Source organism: Lissotriton helveticus, chromosome 12 (assembly GCF_964261635.1).
Source record: "Lissotriton helveticus chromosome 12, aLisHel1.1, whole genome shotgun sequence".
Lineage (NCBI taxonomy): Eukaryota > Metazoa > Chordata > Amphibia > Caudata > Salamandridae > Lissotriton > Lissotriton helveticus.
The window spans coordinates 587,083,711-587,107,696 of NC_136073.1; the positions used below are offsets into that span (position 1 = coordinate 587,083,711).

The following is a 23,986-nucleotide window of genomic DNA, read 5'->3' on the forward strand; positions in this document are numbered from 1 at the left end:
TGAGTGAGCACGCTCCGAATACCTACACCCCCCCCCCACCCCCATTCCCATTTAACTTCCACCTTCTGAGGCAACGCGATGCAGAAGAGTACCATTTCAAGATGGATTGTACTATGCTTCAGCATCCACTATGGGCTAGCCAAGAAGCAGTCCCCAGAAGGCATGCATGCTCATTCTACCAGAGTGAAGGTTGCTGGCGCATGGTGTACGAGTCAGACATTTGCTAGGCTGCTGTGGGCATCCCACCACACATTCATAAAACTTTAATGCCTGAATCACCAGGCCTGGTGGGACTGGCACTTTGCCTGATGACTCCTACTGGATTTCCTGGTTTGAGTAATTCAAGGACGCCACCAGAGGTGCACTGCTTGGCTGTCTACTGTAGTTAAAATTATCTATAAAAAGAACAAGTTGCACACCTTCGATAATGCCTTTCCTGGTGGCGAGACTAACTGTAGATTCTTCGCCAACCGACCCACCCTTCTTCCCGTTCAGTGGGAGACTTGCATAGTCCATTTAATAGGATGCCAAATCTAAAAATATATGCACACTCTTCTATTTGATTTTCATGGCTCCATGTGCGATGGCGTGGACACATCAGGAAGAGACCAACGGCATGCGTGTGTGCCGCATTTTTTAGGGGCCTCTACATCAAACAGCCAAGTTCGGTTGAAATGACATGATGCCACTTACCAACACATAGAGAAATTGCTTTAGAGTTTCCAGGTCCAGTCTTCCGCCTGTGGGAAAATGCACCGGGTGGGGAAACCAGTTAGTCTGTACCAGAAAAGCTTAACGAAGATGATTAACTTGTTTGTGTAGACTTCCAATCCAAAAGGGAGCCCTGAGAGGGAAAAAGTGTTAAAACATTGTGTTCAATTTTTGTTTTAAAACTAAGCCAATTGCTTAGAAATTGACTGGAATTTTAAGGGCTCTTGCTTTGTGTTTGTATTATATACAGCTCCCACTCTTGCCTTCCAAGAATGAGATATAGGAGGGACAGCTAGCTGGTCAAGCTTTGCTCCTCACATATGTAACCGCAAGGAATGTCCGGTAAGCTGATGACTCTGCCATTGTAAGTCCAGGAGGTTGATTCTGCCTGTCCATTCTCCCTTTGCCCTGAAGCTGATTACTGCAGGAAAGTCCTGCCCAGGATGCTTCGTACACTTTGTTGGTATCACAAAGGGCATGCTGCTGACTTACTGGGAGCTCTGAAGAGAATCGAATTAATAATTTAGCTACTTCAGTGTCTTTTAGTTGCGCGGTTTCTAAATAACAGTAGATCATTATAAAACATTGGGTCCACAGCAGAGGAATTTGTGCCACAGAAGCAGTGAATATTTAATGCAATTTGAGATTGAAAAAGGGCTTCATGATGTATCTCTATATAGACACCTATATAGACCTGAACTATGCCGGCATAGAGAGCTCACATTGCTACTCTTGTTTTGCTTTATCAGCAGTGTAAACTGACCAAAAGATGAATCGGAGTTCATCTTAGACATTTATTCTGTCCAGCAGCAGGCGCAGCTTTCACTGTGAACAAGTAGCAGCTACTTGACATTTTATTTAGTTGAACATAAATGCCTTGCTGGTAGTGCACCAAGCACACAATCCATGTGAGGGAACTGTATCTGGAGTTTATTTGTGGATTGCCATCCAGAAAACCTTGAAATAGTGTATTTTGCCAAGTGGTGCCTTTTACAGCTGGGGCACTCTAGTCTTCCAACACTTCTATGCTTTTACCTGTAATAGCCATCTGAGACATTGCGGGTTAATGTTTGCCGAACCAGCATGTTACAGATAGTATAGTAAATGTCTATAAAATCATTACACAAAACTAGGTGTTGCAATTTAACATGGCCTATCCTATTATCAAACATATGTGGCACATTTCTTTCCTTTGACATCAGTTTCCATACTATGACCTCCAAACAATGTTCCCTCTAATTTTGTTCCTCTGTCTGCGGCAGTATAAGGTCTCTCTGCGCTGCAACTAAGGCTATGTGCGCCGGGAACCAGACCGCGCGTGTGGGTGCAGCACCAAATATCACTGCGAACTTTTACTTAAAGTGAAGAGTGCATTTACACACATGTAGTGCCACATGAAGTGTCTTAAGGCAGGTTTTCAATTTAGATATACACGCAATGACATGAATTGGTTACACGGGCAACTACACTTTGGTTTTGCAGCGTGAATCTTTCTGGATTCACTATGCTGTGCATTATTCCGCAGTCTTGTGGTTGGGTCCGGAATCGTAGTAGTCTTCTTTTTTTTTTTTTTGTAGCCCAGGTGGGCGTCGGCGTCACACCTCCTTGGGTGCATTTCCGGTGACGTCGGCATGCTTCCTGCGGAAGCTCCCACTCTTGGGCGCCATCTTCAGATTCTTTTTTTCCGCGGTCGGGTCTGGATCGTTCCCGTTTGGGCTCCAGACATTTTTGGAGAAAGAAGAAGAAAATACAGAAATTGGAAAGAAAATTCATCTGAAGACTCCAGGAGATTTCATCGATCAAGAGCCAGCAAAGGAGAATTCATCGAGATCTTCGACGAACACGCGACCAGGGAGGCCCTGAGCGCTCGATGATGGACAACACGCCGTTCAAGTTCTGCCGTAACTGCCACCACAAGTACGCGCAGAAGGACCAGCACCCGGTTTGCAACCGTTGCCTACCGGTAGATCACGGAAGCGAGGACTGAAACGCCTGCTCCGCCTTCGCCCCGAAGACCCTGCGTGTGAGAGCGAGCCAGAGGGTAGCGCACGCCACCCTCCAGGGGAAGGCCCCGACTCCATTATGATCTGGGGAAGAGGACAACGCTGCCGCCGAAGACGACAGCTACACGGTCGTAGAGACTGATTACACCAAGACTTCTGATAAGGTAGGAGACTCTACGGCCCCTAAGAACCCGAGAGACTCTGAGTCTCGGAACAACGAGGGCAAGGCCCCGAAAGCGCCGGCACCAAAACACCTGGCGCCCGAGACTACACACAGGCCCAGCGGATCCTCTGAGAAGGAGTCCCCGGCGCCGAGAGCTGTCGAACAGCAAAAGTCGTCGAAAATCGTCCCCCGAAAAGGATCGATCGACGCCTAGGGAGAAGGACCCTAAAGCACCGGCGTCGAAGCCTCTGGCACCGAAAAGCACGGCGCCGAGCCAACCGCCGAAAAGAGCTCCCGAACCATCCGACGCGTAACACGCAGCCGAGATGGAGAAAAAGAGAAGACGCCTCTAGGCCGAAATGGAAAACATCTTGCAGCGTAAGAAAGAATTCGACGCAAAGATGAAAACCTTCACGATTCCCCACAAGACCAAGCCACCAGTGGTGGAGGTGGTCTAGGAGGAAGACGACGACGCCGAGGAACAAGACCCGGACGTTGAGGTGGTCGACGACCAGGAAGATGACGAGAGTCCCTACTATAGTTACAACTATGGGGAGGAAGAGGACAGCAGGACGGACGCCGAGTCGGCCCCCTCTGACTTACAGGAGGTGGATTACCTAGATGTCGACACCGAAAGCCCAGAGGAGGCGGTCGACATATCCCTCGAGGCCCTCGCCGCCGGACGACATCGGGGCCTACAACTCGGTGATAAAGTCTGCCGCAGCAGCATTCAGACTCAAGCTCGACGAAGAGAAGCAGAAAGCAGACTTCCTTCTAGAGACATTGCTCCCCACGCAAACAAGGAGCAAGTACCTGCCAATGCTCGACAGCGTCTTGGCTCAGGGGAAGGAAGCATTCAGGGAACCCGCAACATGCAAGGCAGTCACTCCCAGAACAGAGAAGAAATGCAAGCATTCCTCAAAGGACCCACCCTACATTCAGGGCCCGGTCTCTGCAGACTCCATTATCACGGCCACAGCAAGAAAGAGGGCTAACGTGCCCACTACTTCTGGACCACCACCGGATAAGGAGAGCAAGAGGATGGATCTGGTGGGCAGAAGGATCGAACGGAATGCCGCGACCCACTGGCGCATGGCTAATTCCAACGCCCTGATAAACAGGCACATGTACCAGATCATGGAGGAGCTGGGGCGGTTGGTGAAGGACCTGCCCCAGGATGCCAGGCAGAAGGCCGAAAAACTGGTTGAAGAAGGGAAGAACGCGGCAAATTCTTGCCTCAAGACGGCCCTGGACGGAGCAGACACCTCCAGCAGGCTCATGATGATGGGTGACGCTGAAAGAAGACACGCCTGGCTCAGGATTTCAGGTTTCAAACCAGAGGTGCAACACAGCATCCTGAACACACCGTTCAACGGCGATACGCTTTTCGGAACAACAGTTGATGAGAAGCTCAGTCAACTAAAAAAGATAACAAAACAGCAAGGTCCATGGGAGCATTGCAGTTCAGAGGCAACAAAAGGGGCACCCCGTCACGGAGGCCCGGCGGGAGAGGTGGAAACCAGCCAGGTACATCACACCAGGCTTTCCAACAAACGCACCAGGCAGACTTGCAGGCTCAGCAGGGTCAGCAGAAGCAGTCCTGGCAGTACCAACCAAGAGGCCAGTCCTTTCGAGGGAGAGGAAATGGATGTGGACAGAATAAGAGGGGGACAGCAGCCCGCCTCTAAGTGACTTCAAAAAACTCCGTGTGCCCGCCCACAGAAAAGATCCCAGGGGGCAGCACGTACAGAGGGGTCAAGACAAACTAGACACCTACGACCACATAACACCAGTGGGAGGAAGATTAAGATTTTGCCTCCAAGAATGGAGAGAAATCACATCAGACAAATGGATCCTCAACATCATCCAATTCGGATACTGCATAGAGTTGGAGGGGAGGCCAACAAGCAGAAAACCAAAAAGAAAACCATTAGCAAGCAAACAGCTAGAGCGTCTTCAGGAAGAAGCAAAGGAACTCCTGCAGAAGCAGGCCATAGAACGGGTACCCTTCAAGGAAAGAAACAAAGGAATATACTCAACGTACTTCCTGGTACCAAAAGTAGACGAGACAATGAGACCCATTCTGGACCTAAGGTTCCTGAACAAATTCATAAGAACGCAAAAATTCAAAATGACCTCCCTGCAAGAGGTGCTCCCGCAATTGCAGATCTGGGACTTCATGGTCACGATAGACCTCAAGGGCGCCTACCTGCACATCCCAATGAACAGAAAGCACAAGCATATGCTCAGGTTCACCATCGGAGAAAGCCACTACCAGTTCACAACACTAGCCTTCGGGCTAAAATCAGAACCAAGGGTCTTCACAAAGTGCCTTGCAGCAGTCGCAGCGCACCTACGAAGGCAAGGAATACACTTATACCCTTACCTGGACGACTGGATGGTGAAAGCAAACTCATACCAGAAATGCAAGCAGCACGCACATACAGTGACGAGCACGCTCATAAGCCTGGGGTTCTCCATCCATTGGAAGAAATCATCAATGGAGCCGGAACAAGTGAAGATCTTCCTGGGAGCACAGATCAACACCTTACAGGGCAAGGTGTTCCCCAGCGAGAAGAGGGCGCTGGTGAAGGAAACTCGCCTCTACCGGAAGGGACAAGCTCGGACAGTGAGGACTGCGAGCAAGATCATGGGGATGATGGCATCATGCATCCACCTGGTACCAAATGTACGACTCCACATGAGACCCATTCAAGAATGGCTACAGGAGCAATGGTCACAAGCTACAGGCAGTTGGGAGGATCTAGTGGTTGTAACGCACGCAGTGCAGAAGGAGATGACATGGTGGACCATGGAGAACATAACAAGGGGAAAGCCTCTAACGCCCCCAACGCCAACAGTGACCATCACCACAGACGCATCCTGAAGGGATGGGGCGCTCACATGGAGGAGCTCAAGGTGAGGGGACTGTGGACGCCAGCAGATGCGACAAAGCACATCAATTACCTAGAATTGAAGACCATCTTCCTTGCACTGAAAGCTTTCCAAACAAGACTGTACAAGCACAAGGTGTTGCTACAAACAGACAACACCACCGCGATGTTCTACATCAACAAGCAGGGTGGGACGCAGTCAGCCACGCTTTCAACGCTGGCGCAGGAGATATGGAGATGGGCCATCCCTCTCAAGATAGACCTGCTAGCCATACACCTACCAGGGAAAGACAACGTACAGGCAGACTGGCTCAGCAGACAGACATTGGCATCCCACGAGTGGGCGCTCAATGCTCAAGAGACAAGGTGGCTGTTCGACAGATGGGGAACGCCATCAGTGGACCCGTTTGCCACACGCCGGAATGCAAAATGCCAAAACTTCGCATCCAGACAGCCCGAGGAGGGGTCCCTGGTGAATGCCCTATGGATAGATTGGTCCAGGACATTTGCTTACGCTTTTCCCCCGATACCACTGATGCACAGAGTGCTGAGCAAGTGCAGAGCGAGCAACATGACCCTGATACTGGTCGCGCCACAGTGGGCCAGGCAGACATGGTACTCGCAGATCATGGAGATGACACAGTGTGCACCCCACAGATTCGGCAAGAGGAAAGACCTGCTCTCCATGCAGAACGGAGAGGTGCTACACCCAGAGAGCCTGAGCCTAGTAGCGTGGCTGATGAGGACATAGAGTTCGCACATTTGAGACTGCCAGAAAGCACCCAGAGGGTCCTTCGGGAGGCACGAAGGCCCAGCACTCGGAAGTGCTATGTTGCGAAATGGAAAAGATTCACAATGTGGTGCAGAAAAGAAGGACTTCACAATAAAATGAAGGACTCCACAGTGCTAAAGTACCTGACGCACTTGCTGGAGAAGAACCTTAGCTCATCCTAGAGTTCACTTGGCAGCGATAGTCGCCTACACAAGGGGAGAAACGTGCAAGAGTTTCTTCACATCACAGGTGGTGAAGAGATTCCTGGAAGGAGCGAAAAGGATCGCACCACCCCAGCGGGTGCCGCCACCTGCATGAAACTTGAACATAGTCCTAACGTACCTCCTGAAAGAGCCCTTTGAACCACTTCACAAGGCCTCCCTAAAGATGCTAACTATGAAAACAGCTTTCCTGGTTGCAATAACGTCCTTACGCAGAGTAAGCGAGCTTCAGGCGCTGATGCTACAAGAACCCTACATACAAATACACAATGATAGGGTTGTGATGAGGACTGACCCTCACTTCATGCCGAAGGTGGTGTCCAAATTCCACATGAACCAGTCTATACAGATACCGAGTTTTTTCCAAAAACCAACCACTAGCGCAGAGCGAGCTCTGCACACCCTGGACGCCAGAAGGGTAGTCATGCACTACATTGAGAGGACGAAGGGACACAGGAAAACAAAACAGTTCTTTGTGTCATTCGCCAACAGGCATGGGCAAGGCAGTAACCAAAGAGACTATTGCACGATGGATCGCACAAACAATTCAACTCTGCCACAAACGTGCAGGACAAGAGCTAGCAGAGGGGACACGTGCCCACTCCACTAGGAAAAAGGGTGCTACAATAGCCTTCCTGGCTAACACACCCATACAAGACATATGCCTGGTGGCAACATGGGCTTCGGTGCACACGTTCACGAAGCACTACTGTGTGGATATACAGATGAACAAGGAAGCACAAGTCGGTCAAAAGGTGCTCCAGCACATATTCAATAACCAACGCTCATCTTCCACCCAGCCGCCACAGAAATGAGAAACCGCTACAAAATGTATGCACAGCATAGTGAATCCAGAAAGATTCACGCTGCAAAACGAATAGTTTTCTTACCTGTCGGTGTAGTTTTGCAGCTTGAAGATCTTTCTGGATTCACTAGCGAATCCACCCACCTCTGCCAGAAAGATGAAGCTGGAGAGAGAAGAGGTGGTTAAAAAAAAAAAGGGACTTTAAAAGTACAAGCGGTAAAATATCACCTAAATAGAACATTGCCATTACTTCGGAAACAAAAGAAACCCGGAAAAAAGAACCCGAAGATGGCGCCCAAGAGTGGGAGCTTCCGCAGGAAGCATACCGACGTCACCGGAAATGCACCCAAGGAGGTGTGACGCCGACGCCCACCTGGGCTACAGAAAAAAAAAAAGAAATGACTACGATTCCGGACCCAACCACAAGACCGCGGAATAATGCACAGCATAGTGAATCCAGAAAGATCTTCAAGCTGCAAAACTACACCGACAGGTAAGAAAACTATTCGTTTTAGAAAAGCACAGAACTCCAATGGTGGTACCGTAATACGATTTTACTAAAGATCCTCAACTCGAGCACTGTTCCTAGAGTGGGGAACTGTTGGTAGCCTATACAACATCACATATATATACAAAATTTTGCAGCGTGAATCTTTCTGGATTCACTATGCTGTGCATTATTCCGCGGTCTAGTGGTTGGGTCTGGAATCGTAGTCGTCTTCTTTTTTTTTTTTTTTTTTTTTTCGTAGCCCAGGTGGACGTCGACGTCCCACCTTTAATGAACTTCCTGTGACGTCGGCACGCTTCCTGCAGAAGCTCCCACCTTTGGGCGCCATCTTCAGATTCTTTTTTCCGCCGTTGGGTCTGGATCGTTCCCGAAAGGGCTCCAGAGTTTTGGAGAGAAGAAAACGCAGAAAAGACTATTTTGCAGGAAAATCAAGCAAAGACGACTAGGAACACGATCGAGCACGGACGGCGAAGAAGGGGAACTTCGTAAACTTCGACGTCCAACGGAGGATGCACGCACAGGGGGCCACCTGAGCACGAGAAATGTACAGGACACCGTTTAAATTCTGCCGTAACTGCCATCACAAGTGCGCGCAGAAGGACCAGCACCCGGTTTGCAACCTCTGCCTACCGGTCGACCACAAGAGCAAGGACTGCAAAGCCTGTTCCGCCTTAACGCTGAAGACTCTCCGGGTTGGAGAGCGTCAGAGACTAGCAAATTACAGCATGCAGGGGAAGGGCCAAGCACCATCCCTTCGAGACCTGGGGCCGTCGAGCGACGAGGAGGACTACGTCGCCGAAGAAGACGACGGCTACACGGTCGTAGAAACCGATAAGAAGACTTCAAAGGAGGTAGGAGAGTAGACGGCCCCAAACCCCCTGAAAGACCCCCGAAGGTCTGAGCAAGACTCTCGAAAAACGGAGTCAAAGTCCTCGAAAGGAGCACTGGCGCCGAAACCCTCGACGGCCGCAGATGCATCCAGGGGCAAGCAGCACAGCGGATCCTTAGATAAGGACTCCCAGGTGGCAAAGACGGGCGAAAAGCCATGGTAGTCGAACGTCGCAGAAAAGGAGCGTTTGTCTTCGAAAGACAAAGACCCAAAGGGAGCCTCTGCGTCTACCAAGGATCCGAAACCCTTCTCGACTTCGACGCCAAACAGGCGGCCGAAATGGAAAGGAAGAAAAGACGACTCTAAGCAGACAAGGATAACATCCTGCAGAGGAAAAGGGAATTTGATGAAAGAATGAGGAGCTTCGCGATTCCGCCGAAACAAAAAACGGTAATCGCTGAAGTGGAAGAGGACGACTTCGAGGCCGAAAAGTCCTGAGAACCTGGACCAAGCAGAGGAAGAAGCCTCCTACTACGAGGAGGAGGGCGACAACTATCCACTAACGATCCTCTGCTCAATATCCTCGGGGACACAGGACCTGGAGTGGCAGGACCTCGACGCAGAAAATCCAGAAGAAGGCGTAGACTCGTACCCTTCGAGGCCTTCGCCGCCAGACATTGGGGCCTACAATATCGCGGTCAAAAATGCGGTAGCAGCTTTTGGAGTTAAGCTGGAGGAGGAGAAGCCGAAGGCAGACTTCCTCTTGGAGACCCTGCTCCCCACACAAACTAGGAGCCAGTACCTCCCCATGCTGGACCGTGTCATTGCTTAAGGGAGAGAGGCGTTAAAAGAACTGGCAACTTGCAGGTCAGTGACGCCGAGGACAGAAAAGAAGTACAAACACTCCTCTAAGGATCCTCCCTACATCAGAGGATCGGTGACGGCGGACTCCATCATTGCGGCGACCTCCAGAAAAAGGGCTAATGTGTCAGCAACAACAGGGCCACCACCAGACAAGGAAAGCAGGAGGATGGACCTAACCGGAAGGAAGATAGTATGCCATGTGCCAGTGCATTGCCACATTTCTCTCCAACGCCCTGCTAAACAGGCACCAGTACCAGATTCTGGATGAAATTGGGCAGCTGCTCAAACATCTACCAGATGAGTACCAACAGAGGGCGACACACCTAGTCGAAGAGGGAAAACATGTGGCAAACTCTTGCCTTAAGACAGCCTTGGACGGTGCGGACACGTCCAGCAGGCTGATTATGTTGGGAATAACGGAGAGGAGACAGGCCTGGCTCAGGATATCAGGTTTCAAACCGGAGGTGCAGAAAAACATCCTAAACACCCCGTTCAATGGGGAGACACTGTTTGGGGCACCAGTGGATGAAAAACTCACCCAACTCAAAAAGAACGAAACAACAAGGTCCAAGGGGTACTGCGTCACAGAGGCCAAACGGAAGAGGGGGAAACCAGCCAGGAACGTCACACCAGACCTTCCAGCAGTCCAACAAAGGGGACAGCCAGACACAACAAGGACATAAAAATCAAACCTGGCACTACCATCAAGGGGCCAGTCCTTTTGCCGGAGGGCGAATGGACGTGGACAGAATAAGAGGGAGCCACCAACCCACCTCTCAGTTACTTCGACACGCACTATGTGCCCACCCACACAACACCTCCCGGGGTGGAGCACGACAAAACAAACACAGGATTACACGGACAGAACACCAACGACCATGTAACATCAGTAGGAGGCAGGCTAAGTCACTTCTTCAAGCAATGGAAGAAGATAACAACGGACAAGTGGATACTCCACATCATCCAGTTCGGATATTGCATAGAACTGGAAAGGACACCGCCAAACAGGAGACCAAAGAGAAGGGCGCAGTCAGGAAGAGACCTAGAGCTACTTCAAAAGGAAGCGGAAGAACTCCAAAAGGAGAGCATCAAACCAGTACCTTACAGAGAAAGGAACAGGGGAGTACACTCCACATACTTCCTGGTTCCAAAGGTGGACGACACACTGAGACCCATCCTGGACCTATGGTTCTTAAACCAGTATGTAAGAACACAGTTCAAGAAGACGTCCCTGCAAGAGGTCATTCCTCAGCTAAGAGACGGAGACTTCATGGTCACCATAGACCTCAAAGATGCCTACCTGCATATCCCAATGAACAGGCGGCACAAACCCCTGCTGAGATTTGCCATCAACAAACATCACTACCAGTTCACAGCCCTGGCGTTCGGACTAAAGTCTGCCCCAAGGGTTTTTACAAAGTGCCTTGCAACAGTGGCAGCGCACCGAAGGAGGGAAGGGATACATGTATACCCTTACCTAGACGACTGGCTAATAAAGGCAAGTTCACACAGAGCATGCAAGGAGCATGCTCAGCGCGTGACAAGTACACTGATGGACCTGGGATTCTCCATTCACTGGGAGAAATCCTCAATGGAACCAGAGCAAGTAAAAATCTTCCTGGGTGCACAGATCGACACTATACAGAGCAGGGTGTGGCCCAGCGACAAGAGGACACTGGCCCTATTGAAGGAGACTCGCCTCTACCAGAAGGGGCGAGCTCTGACAGAGAGGACAGCGATCAAGATCATGGGCATGATGGCCTCCTGCATACATCTGGTCCAAAATGTATGGCTCCACATGAGACCATTCCAGGAATGGCTGCAAGAACAATGGTCACACGCTACAGGAAGTTGGAAAGATCTAGTGGTTGTAACGCACTCAGTGCAGGAGGAGATGTTGTGGTGGAACAAGGAGAACATACCAGAAGGGAAGCCTTTAACACCACCGACACCAACAGTGACCATCCCCACAGACGCATCCCAGAAGGGATGGGGGTGCTCACATGACCAAACTCAGGGTGCGGGCCTGTGGACTCCAGAGAATGCGGTCAAACACATCAACTACCTGGAACTAAAGACAGTGTTCCTCGCACTGAAGGCCTTCCAAACGAAACTATACGGCCAGAGAGTGTTGATCCAGACCGACAACGATGTTCTACATCAACAAGCAGGGAGGAACACAATCAGCACCGCTATCAAAACTAGTTCAGGAGATATGCCATACCGCTAAAGATAGACCTGCTAGCCATACACCTACCAGGGAAGGACCATGTGGAAGCAGACTGGCTCAGCAGGCAGACATCGGCAGCCTCGAGTGGCAGCTCAATGCACAGGAAACGCAAAGGCTGTTCAGAAAGTGGGGAACACCGACAATAGACCTGTTTGCAACACACCAGAATGGAAAATGGCAAAGCTTCGCATCCAGGCAACCAGGGGGAAGGCTCCCTGGGGAATGCCCTATGGATAGACTGGTCGAAAACATTTGCCTACGCTTTTTCTCCGATACAACGGATACACAGGGTACTCAGTGCAGATCTGAAAGAAACAGGTTAGTATTAGATTCCTTACCTTAGAATATCCCCAGGCGTCAGTCTGGATCCGGAAACTTTTGCGTAGCAGTACCCCTGCGCGTCGGTAGGCGTCGTCTGCAGGCGTCCCCTGCGGCTCCGCGTCGTCGGCGCCGTGATGACGTCGCTGGAGTATATAGACGCCGCCTCCGCGCGCTGACGTCAGTTCTTCTTTTTTCTGCGCCAGTTAGCGCAGATCCGAAGAGCAGTACTCCGGTCTTTGACCAAGTTTATTGTTAACTACTTAATCTTCTACGGTGCCGGTAGGATGCCCGGTTTCAACGGTTGCGACGAGTGCGACCGCCTGATGTCGGTCACCGACCACCATCGACTCTGCCTCCGGTGTCTGGGCGCGGACCACGACGTGGAGTCCTGCGTCGACTGTCGGGCCTTGACGAACAAGTTACTTACCTTCGGTAACGATATATCTGTAAGAAACAGTAGTTAGTATTAGATTCCTTACCTTAGAATATCCCCAGGCGTCAGTCTGGATCCGGAAACTTTTGCGTAGCAGTACCCCTGCGCGTCGGTAGGCGTCGTCTTCAGGCGTCCCCTGCGGCTCCGCGTCGTCGGCGTCGTGCGCCGTGATGACGTCGCTGGAGTATATAGACGCCGCCTCCGCGCGCTGACGTCAGTTCTTTGCACACAGCTTTTCCGCGCCAGAACACGCAGAGCCATGTGAGAACTAACACTGGTGCCATTTGAAACTAGGGCCCTGAAAGGGATGTCCTTAACCCTAGGTATCAGTTCGCAGAACGGGGAGGATGGGTGGGGCGGTAAGGAATCTAATACTAACTACTGTTTCTTACAGATATATTGTTACCGAAGGTAAGTAACTTGTTCATCTGAAAGAAACAGGTTAGTATTAGATTCCTTACCGTAGAATAGATACCCCAGCAATACCAACCCCGGTGGTGGGTCTGCGAACCAATACAAACCTACACCAGAAAGTCCTGGAGGACCGAACGGCCAAAGAAGCCATCCCTCCGGACTTGACTGTCCAGGCAGTAGTGCCTCGCAAAGGTGTGCAGCGAGGCCCACGTGGCCGCCTGGCAAATGTCCTGCAAAGGGACTCCCCGGCCCAGGGCAGTAGTAGCCGCCGTGGCCCGAGTGGAATGGGCCCTCAGCCCAACAGGAGGCTCCTTCCGAGCCAAAGAGTAGCATGCTTTGATGCACAGGACGACCCACCGAGAGATGGTTCGTTTCTGCACCGCCCTTCCCTTCTTCTCACCCACGTAGCCAAAAAACAGTTGGTCATCCACCCGGAACTGGCGTGTGCGATCCATGTAAAACGAAAGCGCACGTTTTGGGTCCAGACGATGGAGCCGCTCTTCATCCTTTGAAGGAGGCGGGAAGGAGGGCAAGGTGATGGACTGCCCAATGTGAAAAGCAGAGACTACCTTGGGCAGGAAAGAAGGTCTAGTCCGAAGGACCACCTTATCAGGATGAACAGACAAGAAAGGAGGTTTAACAGAAAGAGCCTGGAGCTCACTCACTCTCCTGGCAGAGGTGATGGCCACCAGGAAGGCCGTCTTTAAAGTGAGAAGACGGAGAGGACAGGAATGAAGAGGCTCAAAGGGAGCGCACATCAGGAAAGTCAAGACCAGGTTCAAGTCCCACTGAGGCATCACGAACGGAGTTGGAGGATACATGTGCGTGATGCCCTTCAAGAATCTTAACACAATAGGGGACTTGAATAAAGATGGCTGATCAGGTAGCCTCAAGAAGGCGGAAAGGGCAGAAAGATAGCCCTTGATAGTGCCCAGAGCAGAGCCCTGCTGGGCAAGGGAAAGGAGGAAGAGGAGAACCTCAGACAGAGGGGCAGAAAGGGGATCCACAGCCTTTGCTGTGCACCATGCCACAAATCTGTTCCACCGGCAGGCGTATACCGACTTCGTGGAGGGACGCCTGGCTGCCAGAATTACATCACAGACTTCAGGAGGCAAGTCAAATGGCCTCAGCTGCCGCCGCTCAATCTCCAAGCATGGAGGTGGAGACTGGACAGGTTCGGGTGGAGGACCGTCCCCTGCTGCTGCGACAGAAGGTCCTCCTGATGGGGCAGGCGGATCGAGGGACCGACTGTCATGCTGAGTAGCTCGGGATACCAGTATCTTCGAGCCCAGTCCGGAGCCACAAGGATAACTTGGGCCCGGTCGCGCCTGATCTTCTTCAGCACTCTGGGCAGAAGTGGTATAGGCGGAAAGGCGTACAACAGACCGCAACTCCACTCGCGCCGAAAGGCGTCGCCGAGCGAGTGCCGTCTTGGAAACTCCAACGCGCAGAACTGATGACATTGCGCGTTCTCTTCTGTGGCGAATAGATCTAACCAAGGCTCTCCCCATTGCTGAAAGAGGCCTCTCGCCACGTCCGAGTTCAGACGCCATTCGTGATCCACCGAGCACCGACGGCTGAGTTCGTCCGCCCTGGCGTTCAGAGAACCTGCCAGGTGTTGAACCGTCAGTCACGCCCTGACGTTCCAGCCATTGCCAGAGACGCAGAGCCTCCTGGCAAAGGGTCCACGACCCCACACCGCCCTGTTTGTTGCAGTACCACATGGCGGTGGTGTTGTCCGTGAACACCTGCACTACACTCCCGTTGACAAAGGGGAGGAATGCCTTCAGTGCTAGGCGAATCGCCCGCAGCTCCAACAGGTTGATATGGAGCCGGGACTCCGCCGGAGACCAGATGCATCTGATCTCCGCCTCTCCCAAGTGGCCACCCCAGCCCTGGAGGGACGCGTCCGTCACAACCACGTGCTCCGGTTGGGGAAGGGAGAGGGATCTGCCTCTGACCCAATCGCGGTCCGTAAGCCACCACTGCAACTGTCTCGCAGTGCCCTCCGAGATCAGGACATGGTCGGATAGGTTGCCCTGATGCTGGGCCCACTGAAACTTCAGGTCCCACTGCAGAGCCCGCATCCGCCACCTGGCGTGATGCACCAGTAGGATGCAGGAGGCCATCAGCCCCAGAAGCCGCAGCGTCAACCTGACCGAAACCCGGGATAACGGCTGAAAGATGGGAATCAGAGCCTGAATATCCCGGACCCGCTGTTCCGGGGGATAAACCCGAAACTGCGCCGAGTCGAGAACCGCTCCGATGAAAAGGAGCTTTTGAGAGGGACACAGGTGTGATTTCGGCACATTGATGGAAAACCCCAGCTCGTGCAGGAGGTCTGCCGTCATCTGAAGGTGGTGGACGACTGTCTGGGGCGAGCCCGCCTTCAACAACCAGTCGTCGAGGTAGGGGAAGACCGAAACCCCTAACCGGCGCAGATGAGCTGCGACCACCGCCATCACTTTCGTGAACACCCGTGGGGCGCTGGTAAGGCCGAAGGGGAGCACGATAAACTGAAAGTGCTCGTGGCCTACCGTGAACCGCAGGTAATGCCGGTGGGCCGGCAGGACGGGGATGTGAAAATACGCATCCTGCAAGTCCAACGCTACCATCCAGTCTTGTGGGTCTAGAGCAGCCAAGACCTGAGCCAAAGTCAACATCTTGAACTTCTCCTTCCGGAGGAAGCCGTTGACGTTCCGTAGGTCCAAGATAGGACGCAGGCCTCCTTTGTCCTTCTTGGGCACCAGAAAGTAGTGGGAGTAGCAACCACACCCTACTTCTGGCCCAGGAACGCGCTCGATGGCCCCCTTGGCCAAGAGGGCCGTAACTTCCTCCTGCAGAAGTGTCAAGTGGTCCCCCGACACACGGTGGTTCTGCGGTGGCATGGCTGGAGGAGTGGACTCGAAGGGGAGGGCGTAGCCCCTTCGAACGAGCTGCAGCACCCACCTGTCCGATGTTATCGCGCGCCAGCAGGAGTGGTGATGGCGAACCCTGCCACCCACTGGCGTCACGTGAGCCCGAAAGCTCGGACTAGGAAGGCTTGGATGCAGCAGCGGGGGGAGGCGTGGACTGACCTCGCCGCTGGCCTCTACCGCCACCACGGCGGAAACCACGGCCGCCACCGCGCTGGGGAGCGTTCTGCGGTGCGTGGCTGGCAGCACGTGTGGGACCGCCCCTCCCTTGGCCACGAAAGGGGCGAAACGAACCCGTCTGCTGGCGCTGGGTCGAAAGACCCAAGGAATTGGCCGTGACCCTGGAGTCCTTGAAGCGCTCCAGCGCGTGCTCCGCTTTGTCACCAAACAGGCGACTGCCATCAAATGGCATGTCCATGAGTGTATTTTGGACGTCTGGCGAGAAGTTGGCAGATCTCAGCCAAGCATGGCGACGAATCGCCACCGTCGTGGACATAGCCCGTCCCAGCGAGTCGGTCGTGTCCAGACCACAATGGATCGAGTAACGCGCCGCATCCCGGCCTTCAACGAAGGCCCGGGTGAGCTTGTCCCGCACTTCCTGGGGGCATTGCGGCAAACACTCCTCGACCGTATCCCACAGGGAGTGGGTGTAGCGGCCCAAGAGGCACGCGGTATTACAAGACCGCAGTCCAGCGCTCAAAGAGGAAAAGACCTTTTTACCAAATTGGTCATACCGCTTTGATTCCCGATCGGGCGGAGCCGACGGGAACGCGGACTGCGAAGTGGAGGCCTGGATCACCAGACTCTCCGGGGAGGGATGGGTGGATAGGAAGGCAGGGTCGTCCGAGCACGGACGGTGACGCCTGGCAACGTTCCGGTCAACCGGTGCACCGGAAGCGGGCCTGGACCAGGTGCCCAAAAGGACATCCGTCAGGGCCTCATTAAACGGCAGCAGAGGCTCCTGGGGGCATGACTGCGGTTTAAACACTTCGTTCAGAATGTTCGGCTTGACCTTCGCGACAGGGAGCTCAAGGCTCAAGGCCTTGGCAGCCCTCATCAGGACCACCGAATAGGCAGCACCTGCCTCAGACGCCACAGGGGTCGGGGAGACAAACCCAGGGTTGGGCGACTCGTCCAGACCACTGGCATCACCCAGATCACCTACCCAGTCCACATCATACTGGCAGGCACGGGATAAAGGGTCCTCAGACCCCTCCCAACCCTCTCCATACTCGTCCTCATCGCCGTATTCTGGATCGACGATATAGACCTCGGGGTCAATGGGCCCCATCGGCGCCGGATCCGGCGTCGGACGACGCCGGTCCGACTCCGCGTCAGGAGTCAGAGGGGGAATGGGGGTGGCGCCGCGTGGCGTCGGCGCCCCGACGCCGGCCGGAACCGACGGCGGAGTCGCTGCACCGCGCGGAGGCGGTACCACGGGTTGGCCCAAAGGAACCGACGCCGGAGAGGCCGGTAGACCAGCCGGCGACGAACCTGAGGGGCCCAGCGGCGCCGAGGCTGGAGCCACCGGCGGCGTCGAGGCAGGAGCACCCGAACCGCTCGGGCCCCCAGACGGGACCGACGGGCCCGCAGGCGCCGTAGGCCCCGCCGGAGGAGACCTCGCCCTCATAGCGATGAGGAAGGCCTCGATCTCCTCACGCGACGCGCCTTCCCCAGGGACCGACTGGTATGGGGCAGACGGCGTCGGCAACCCACGCGGGGCCGCGGGGGTGGGGCCACCCAAGCCCCCGGCCGCATCACGCGGGCGTCGGGGGGAGTCGGGGGTACGATGACGACGCCCCGACTTCTTACGCTTACCTGACGAACCGGAGGAATGGTGGCGACTCCCGGAGCGCTCATGGCGGCTCCGCGATCGTTCCTTCGACCGCTCCCTCGACCTCCGACCGGACCGGGACCGCTCTCGACGCGGGGCCGACACACGGAGCTCGAGAAGCTTGCGGGACCGCTCCCGCCTAGCTTTACCAATCTGAAAGAAACAGGTTAGTATTAGATTCCTTACCTTAGAATATCCCCAGGCGTCAGTCTGGATCCGGAAACTTTTGCGTAGCAGTACCCCTGCTACGCCACCCCCATTCCCCCTCTGACTCCTGACGCGGAGTCGGACCGGCGTCGTCCGACGCCGGATCCGGCGCCGATGGGGCCCATTGACCCAGAGGTCTATATCGTCGATCCAGAATACGGCGATGAGGACGAGTATGGAGAGGGTTGGGAGGGGTCTGAGGACCCTTTATCCCGTGCCTGCCAGTATGATGTGGACTGGGTAGGTGATATGGGTGATGCCAGTGGTCTGGACGAGTCGCCCAACCCTGCCTATTCGGTGGTCCTGATGAGGGCTGCCAAGGCCTTGAGCCTTGAGCTCCCTGTCGCGAAGGTCAAGCCGAACATTCTGACCGAAGTGTTTAAACCGCAGTCATGCCCCCAGGAGCCTCTGCTGCCGTTTAATGAGGCCCTGACGGATGTCCTTTTGGGCACCTGGTCCAGGCCCGCTTCCGGTGCACCGGTTGACCGGAACGTTGCCAGGCGTCACCGTCCGTGCTCGGACGACCCTGCCTTCCTATCCACCCATCCCTCCCCGGAGAGTCTGGTGATCCAGGCCTCCACTTCGCAGTCCGCGTTCCCGTCGGCTCCGCCCGATCGGGAATCAAAGCGGTATGACCAATTTGGTAAAAAGGTCTTTTCCTCTTTGAGCGCTGGACTGCGGTCTTGTAATACCGCGTGCCTCTTGGGCCGCTACACCCACTCCCTGTGGGATACGGTCGAGGAGTGTTTGCCGCAATGCCCCCAGGAAGTGCGGGACAAGCTCACCCGGGCCTTCGTTGAAGGCCGGGATGCGGCGCGGTACTCGATCCGTTGTGGTCTGGACACGACCGACTCGCTGGGACGGGCTATGTCCACGACGGTGGCGATTCGTCGCCATGCTTGGCTGAGATCTGCCAACTTCTCGCCAGACGTCCAAAATACACTCATGGACATGTCATTTGATGGCAGTCGCCTGTTTGGTGACAAAGCGGACCACGCGCTGGAGCGCTTCAAGGACTCCAGGGTCACGGCCAAGTCCTTGGGTCTTTCGACCCAGCGCCAGCAGACGGGTTCGTTTCGCCCCTTTCGTGGCCAAGGGAGGGGCGGTCCCACACGTGCTGCCAGCCACGCACCGCAGTACGCTCCCCAGCGCGGTGGCGGCCGTGGTTTCCGCCGTGGTGGCGGTAGAGGCCAGCGGCGAGGTCAGTCCACGCCTCCCCCCGCTGCTGCATCCAAGCCTTCCTAGTCCGAGCTTTCGGGCTCACGTGACGCCAGTGGGTGGCAGGGTTCGCCATCACCACTCCTGCTGGCGCGCGATAACATCGGACAGGTGGGTGCTGCAGCTCGTTCGAAGGGGCTACGCCCTCCCCTTCGAGTCCACTCCTCCAGCCATGCCACCGCAGAACCACCGTGTGTCGGGGGACCACTTGACACTTCTGCAGGAGGAAGTTACGGCCCTCTTGGCCAAGGGGGCCATCGAGCGCGTTCCTGGGCCAGAAGTAGGGTGTGGTTGCTACTCCCACTACTTTCTGGTGCCCAAGAAGGACAAAGGAGGCCTGCGTCCTATCTTGGACCTACGGAACGTCAACGGCTTCCTCCGGAAGGAGAAGTTCAAGATGTTGACTTTGGCTCAGGTCTTGGCTGCTCTAGACCCACAAGACTGGATGGTAGCGTTGGACTTACAGGATGCGTATTTTCACATCCCCGTCCTGCCGGCCCACCGGCGTTACCTGCGGTTCACGGTAGGCCACGAGCACTTTCAGTTTATCGTGCTCCCCTTCGGCCTTACCAGCGCCCCACGGGTGTTCACGAAAGTGATGGCGGTGGTCGCAGCTCATCTGCGCCGGTTAGGGGTTTCGGTCTTCCCCTACCTCGACGACTGGTTGTTGAAGGCGGGCTCGCCCCAGACAGTCGTCCACCACCTTCAGATGACGGCAGACCTCCTGCACGAGCTGGGGTTTTCCATCAATGTGCCGAAATCACACCTGTGTCCCTCTCAAAAGCTCCTTTTCATCGGAGCGGTTCTCGACTCGGCGCAGTTTCGGGTTTATCCCCCGGAACGGCGGGTCCGGGATATTCAGGCTCTGATTCCCATCTTTCAGCCGTTATCCCGGGTTTCGGTCAGGTTGACGCTGCGGCTTCTGGGGCTGATGGCCTCCTGCATCCTACTGGTGCATCACGCCAGGTGGCGGATGCGGGCTCTGCAGTGGGACCTGAAGTTTCAGTGGGCCCAGCATCAGGGCAACCTATCCGACCATGTCCTGATCTCGGAGGGCACTGCGAGACAGTTGCAGTGGTGGCTTACGGACCGCGATTGGGTCAGAGGCAGATCCCTCTCCCTTCCCCAACCGGAGCACGTGGTTGTGACGGACGCGTCCCTCCAGGGCTGGGGTGGCCACTTGGGAGAGGCGGAGATCAGAGGCATCTGGTCTCCGGCGGAGTCCCGGCTCCATATCAACCTGTTGGAGCTGCGGGCGATTCGCCTAGCACTGAAGGCATTCCTCCCCTTTGTCAACGGGAGTGTAGTGCAGGTGTTCACGGACAACACCACCGCCATGTGGTACTGCAACAAACAGGGCGGTGTGGGGTCGTGGACCCTTTGCCAGGAGGCTCTGCGTCTCTGGCAATGGCTGGAACGTCAGGGCGTGACTCTGACGGTTCAACACCTGGCAGGTTCTCTGAACGCCAGGGCGGACGAACTCAGCCGTCGGTGCTCGGTGGATCACGAATGGCATCTGAACTCGGACGTGGCGAGAGGCCTCTTTCAGCAATGGGGAGAGCCTTGGTTAGATCTATTCGCCACAGAAGAGAACGCGCAATGTCATCAGTTCTGCGCGTTGGAGTTTCCAAGACGGCACTCGCTCGGCGACGCCTTTCGGCGCGAGTGGAGTTGCGGTCTGTTGTACGCCTTTCCGCCTATACCACTTCTGCCCAGAATGCTGAAGAAGATCAGGCGCGACCGGGCCCAAGTTATCCTTGTGGCTCCGGACTGGGCTCGAAGATACTGGTATCCCGAGCTACTCAGCATGACAGTCGGTCCCTCGATCCGCCTGCCCCTTCAGGAGGACCTTCTGTCGCAGCAGCAGGGGACGGTCCTCCACCCGAACCTGTCCAGTCTCCACCTCCATGCTTGGAGATTGAGCGGCGGCAGCTGAGGCCATTTGACTTGCCTCCTGAAGTCTGTGATGTAATTCTGGCAGCCAGGCGTCCCTCCACGAAGTCGGTATACGCCTGCCGGTGGAACAGATTTGTGGCATGGTGCACAGCAAAGGCTGTGGATCCCCTTTCTGCCCCTCTGTCTGAGGTTCTCCTCTTCCTCCTTTCCCTTGCCCAGCAGGGCTCTGCTCTGGGCACTATCAAGGGCTATCTTTCTGCCCTTTCCGCCTTCTTGAGGCTACCTGATCAGCCATCTTTATTCAAGTCCCCTATTGTGTTAAGATTCTTGAAGGGCATCACGCACATGTATCCTCCAACTCCGTTCGTGATGCCTCAGTGGGACTTGAACCTGGTCTTGACTTTCCTGATGTGCGCTCCCTTTGAGCCTCTTCATTCCTGTCCTCTCCGTCTTCTCACTTTAAAGACGGCCTTCCTGGTGGCCATCACCTCTGCCAGGAGAGTGAGTGAGCTCCAGGCTCTTTCTGTTAAACCTCCTTTCTTGTCTGTTCATCCTGATAAGGTGGTCCTTCGGACTAGACCTTCTTTCCTGCCCAAGGTAGTCTCTGCTTTTCACATTGGGCAGTCCATCACCTTGCCCTCCTTCTTCCCGCCTCCGCATCCTTCAAAGGATGAAGAGCGGCTCCATCGTCTGGACCCAAAACGTGCGCTTTCGTTTTACATGGATCGCACACGCCAGTTCCGGGTGGATGACCAACTGTTTGTTGGCTACGTGGGTGAGAAGAAGGGAAGGGCGGTGCAGAAACGAACCATCTCTCGGTGGGTAGTCCTGTGCATCAAAGCATGCTACTCTTTGGCTCGGAAGGAGCCTCCTGTTGGGCTGAGGGCCCATTCCACTCGGGCCACGGCGGCTACTACTGCCCTGGGCCGGGGAGTCCCTTTGCAGGACATTTGCCAGGCGGCCACGTGGGCCTCGCTGCACACCTTTGCGAGGCACTACTGCCTGGACAGTCAAGTCCGGAGGGATGGCTTCTTTGGCCGTTCGGTCCTCCAGGACTTTCTGGTGTAGGTTTGTATTGGTTCGCAGACCCACCACCGGGGTTGGTATTGCTGGGGTATCTATTCTAAGGTAAGGAATCTAATACTAACCTGTTTCTTTCAGATGAACAAGTTACTTACCTTCGGTAACGATATATCTGTAAGAAACAGTAGTTAGTATTAGATTCCTTACCGCCCCACCCATCCTCCCCGTTCTGCGAACTGATACCTAGGGTTAAGGACATCCCTTTCAGGGCCCTAGTTTCAAATGGCACCAGTGTTAGTTCTCACATGGCTCTGCGTGTTCTGGCGCGGAAAAGCTGTGTGCAAAGAACTGACGTCAGCGCGCGGAGGCGGCGTCTATATACTCCAGCGACGTCATCACGGCGCACGACGCCGACGACTCGGAGCCGCAGGGGACGCCTGCAGACGACGCCTACCGACGCGCAGGGGTACTGCTACGCAAAAGTTTCCGGATCCAGACTGACGCCTGGGGATATTCTAAGGTAAGGAATCTAATACTAACTACTGTTTCTTACAGATATATCGTTACCGAAGGTAAGTAACTTGTTCAACCAGCAGCATGACCCTGATCCTGGTGGCACCACAGTGGGCCAGGCAGAGTTGGTACTCACAGATAATGGAAATGACACAGGGTGCACCACACGGGTTCGGGAAAAGGAAAGACTTACTCTCCATGCAAGGTGGAGAAGTCCTACATCCAGAGCCAGAGAGTCTCAGTTTAGCAGCATGGCTCCTGAGTTTGAGCACCTAAAGTTAGTGAGTGCACCCTGAGGGTACTACGAGAGGCAAGAAGACCTAGCACACGACGGTGCTATGTGGCAAAATGGAAGAGATTTACACTATGGTGCCACAAGAAAAAGCTACAAAAGAAGATGACAAAAGAATCAAAGGTGTAAAGATCTCACACACCTGCTGAAGGAAAACCTAAGCTCCTCCTTGCTTAAGAGTACACTTTGCGGCGATAGTGTCCTTCACAAGGGGAGAAACAGGGAAGAGCCTCTTTACATCACAGATAGTGAAAAGACTCCTAGAAGGGGCGAAGAGGAGCGCACCTCCAAAAGGATGCCACCGCCGGCATGGAACCTCAATTTAGTGCAAACAGAGCTCATGAAGGCGCCCTTTGAGCCGCTTCATAGGGCATCACTACAAATGCGAACTATGAAAACAGCCTTCTTAGTGGTAATCACCTCGCTGCGCAGGGTGAGCGAACTACAGGCACTAACACTACAAGAACCCTACATCCAAATACACAATGATAGGGTGGTAATGAGAACTGACCCACACTTTATGCCAAAGGTGGTATCAAGGTTCCACATGTAAATGTGGGTGTACTTGTAAAGCGCACTGCGACTCCATGTAGTATCCTGGCACTTAAGACCGCTGGGGAACCCGTCCTGGTTTTCCCTGTGAGATGGTCCCTTTCTGGGTATCTCCAAGGTGAAACCAGGCATCCCCAGCGTCTGTGGGGGGCCGTTGTAGAGATGAGGCAAGCTTAATGCCCAGAGTTGCTGAGTGTGTTCCCTGGTTAGAGTAGGCACCGAGGCGAGAATTATCGAGTCCGTTTTGACCCTGGTCCATGACCCTGCCGCGTCGGGAATTGAACCCTGGTCCCTGCTTACAGGTCTGCCGCCTCTAACCAGTGAGCCACACCACTCCACATCAACCAAACAATACAAATACCAAGCTT

At 54.3% G+C, this 23,986-nt stretch overlaps 1 protein-coding gene across 1 annotated transcript in view; it reads left to right on the forward strand.

Annotated features, from left to right (window-relative positions):
- HDGF (heparin binding growth factor) overlaps nucleotides 1-23,986 on the forward strand; it is a 124,185-nt gene that overhangs the window by 90,673 nt on the left and 9,526 nt on the right. The gene's annotated exons all lie outside the window — the stretch shown is intronic.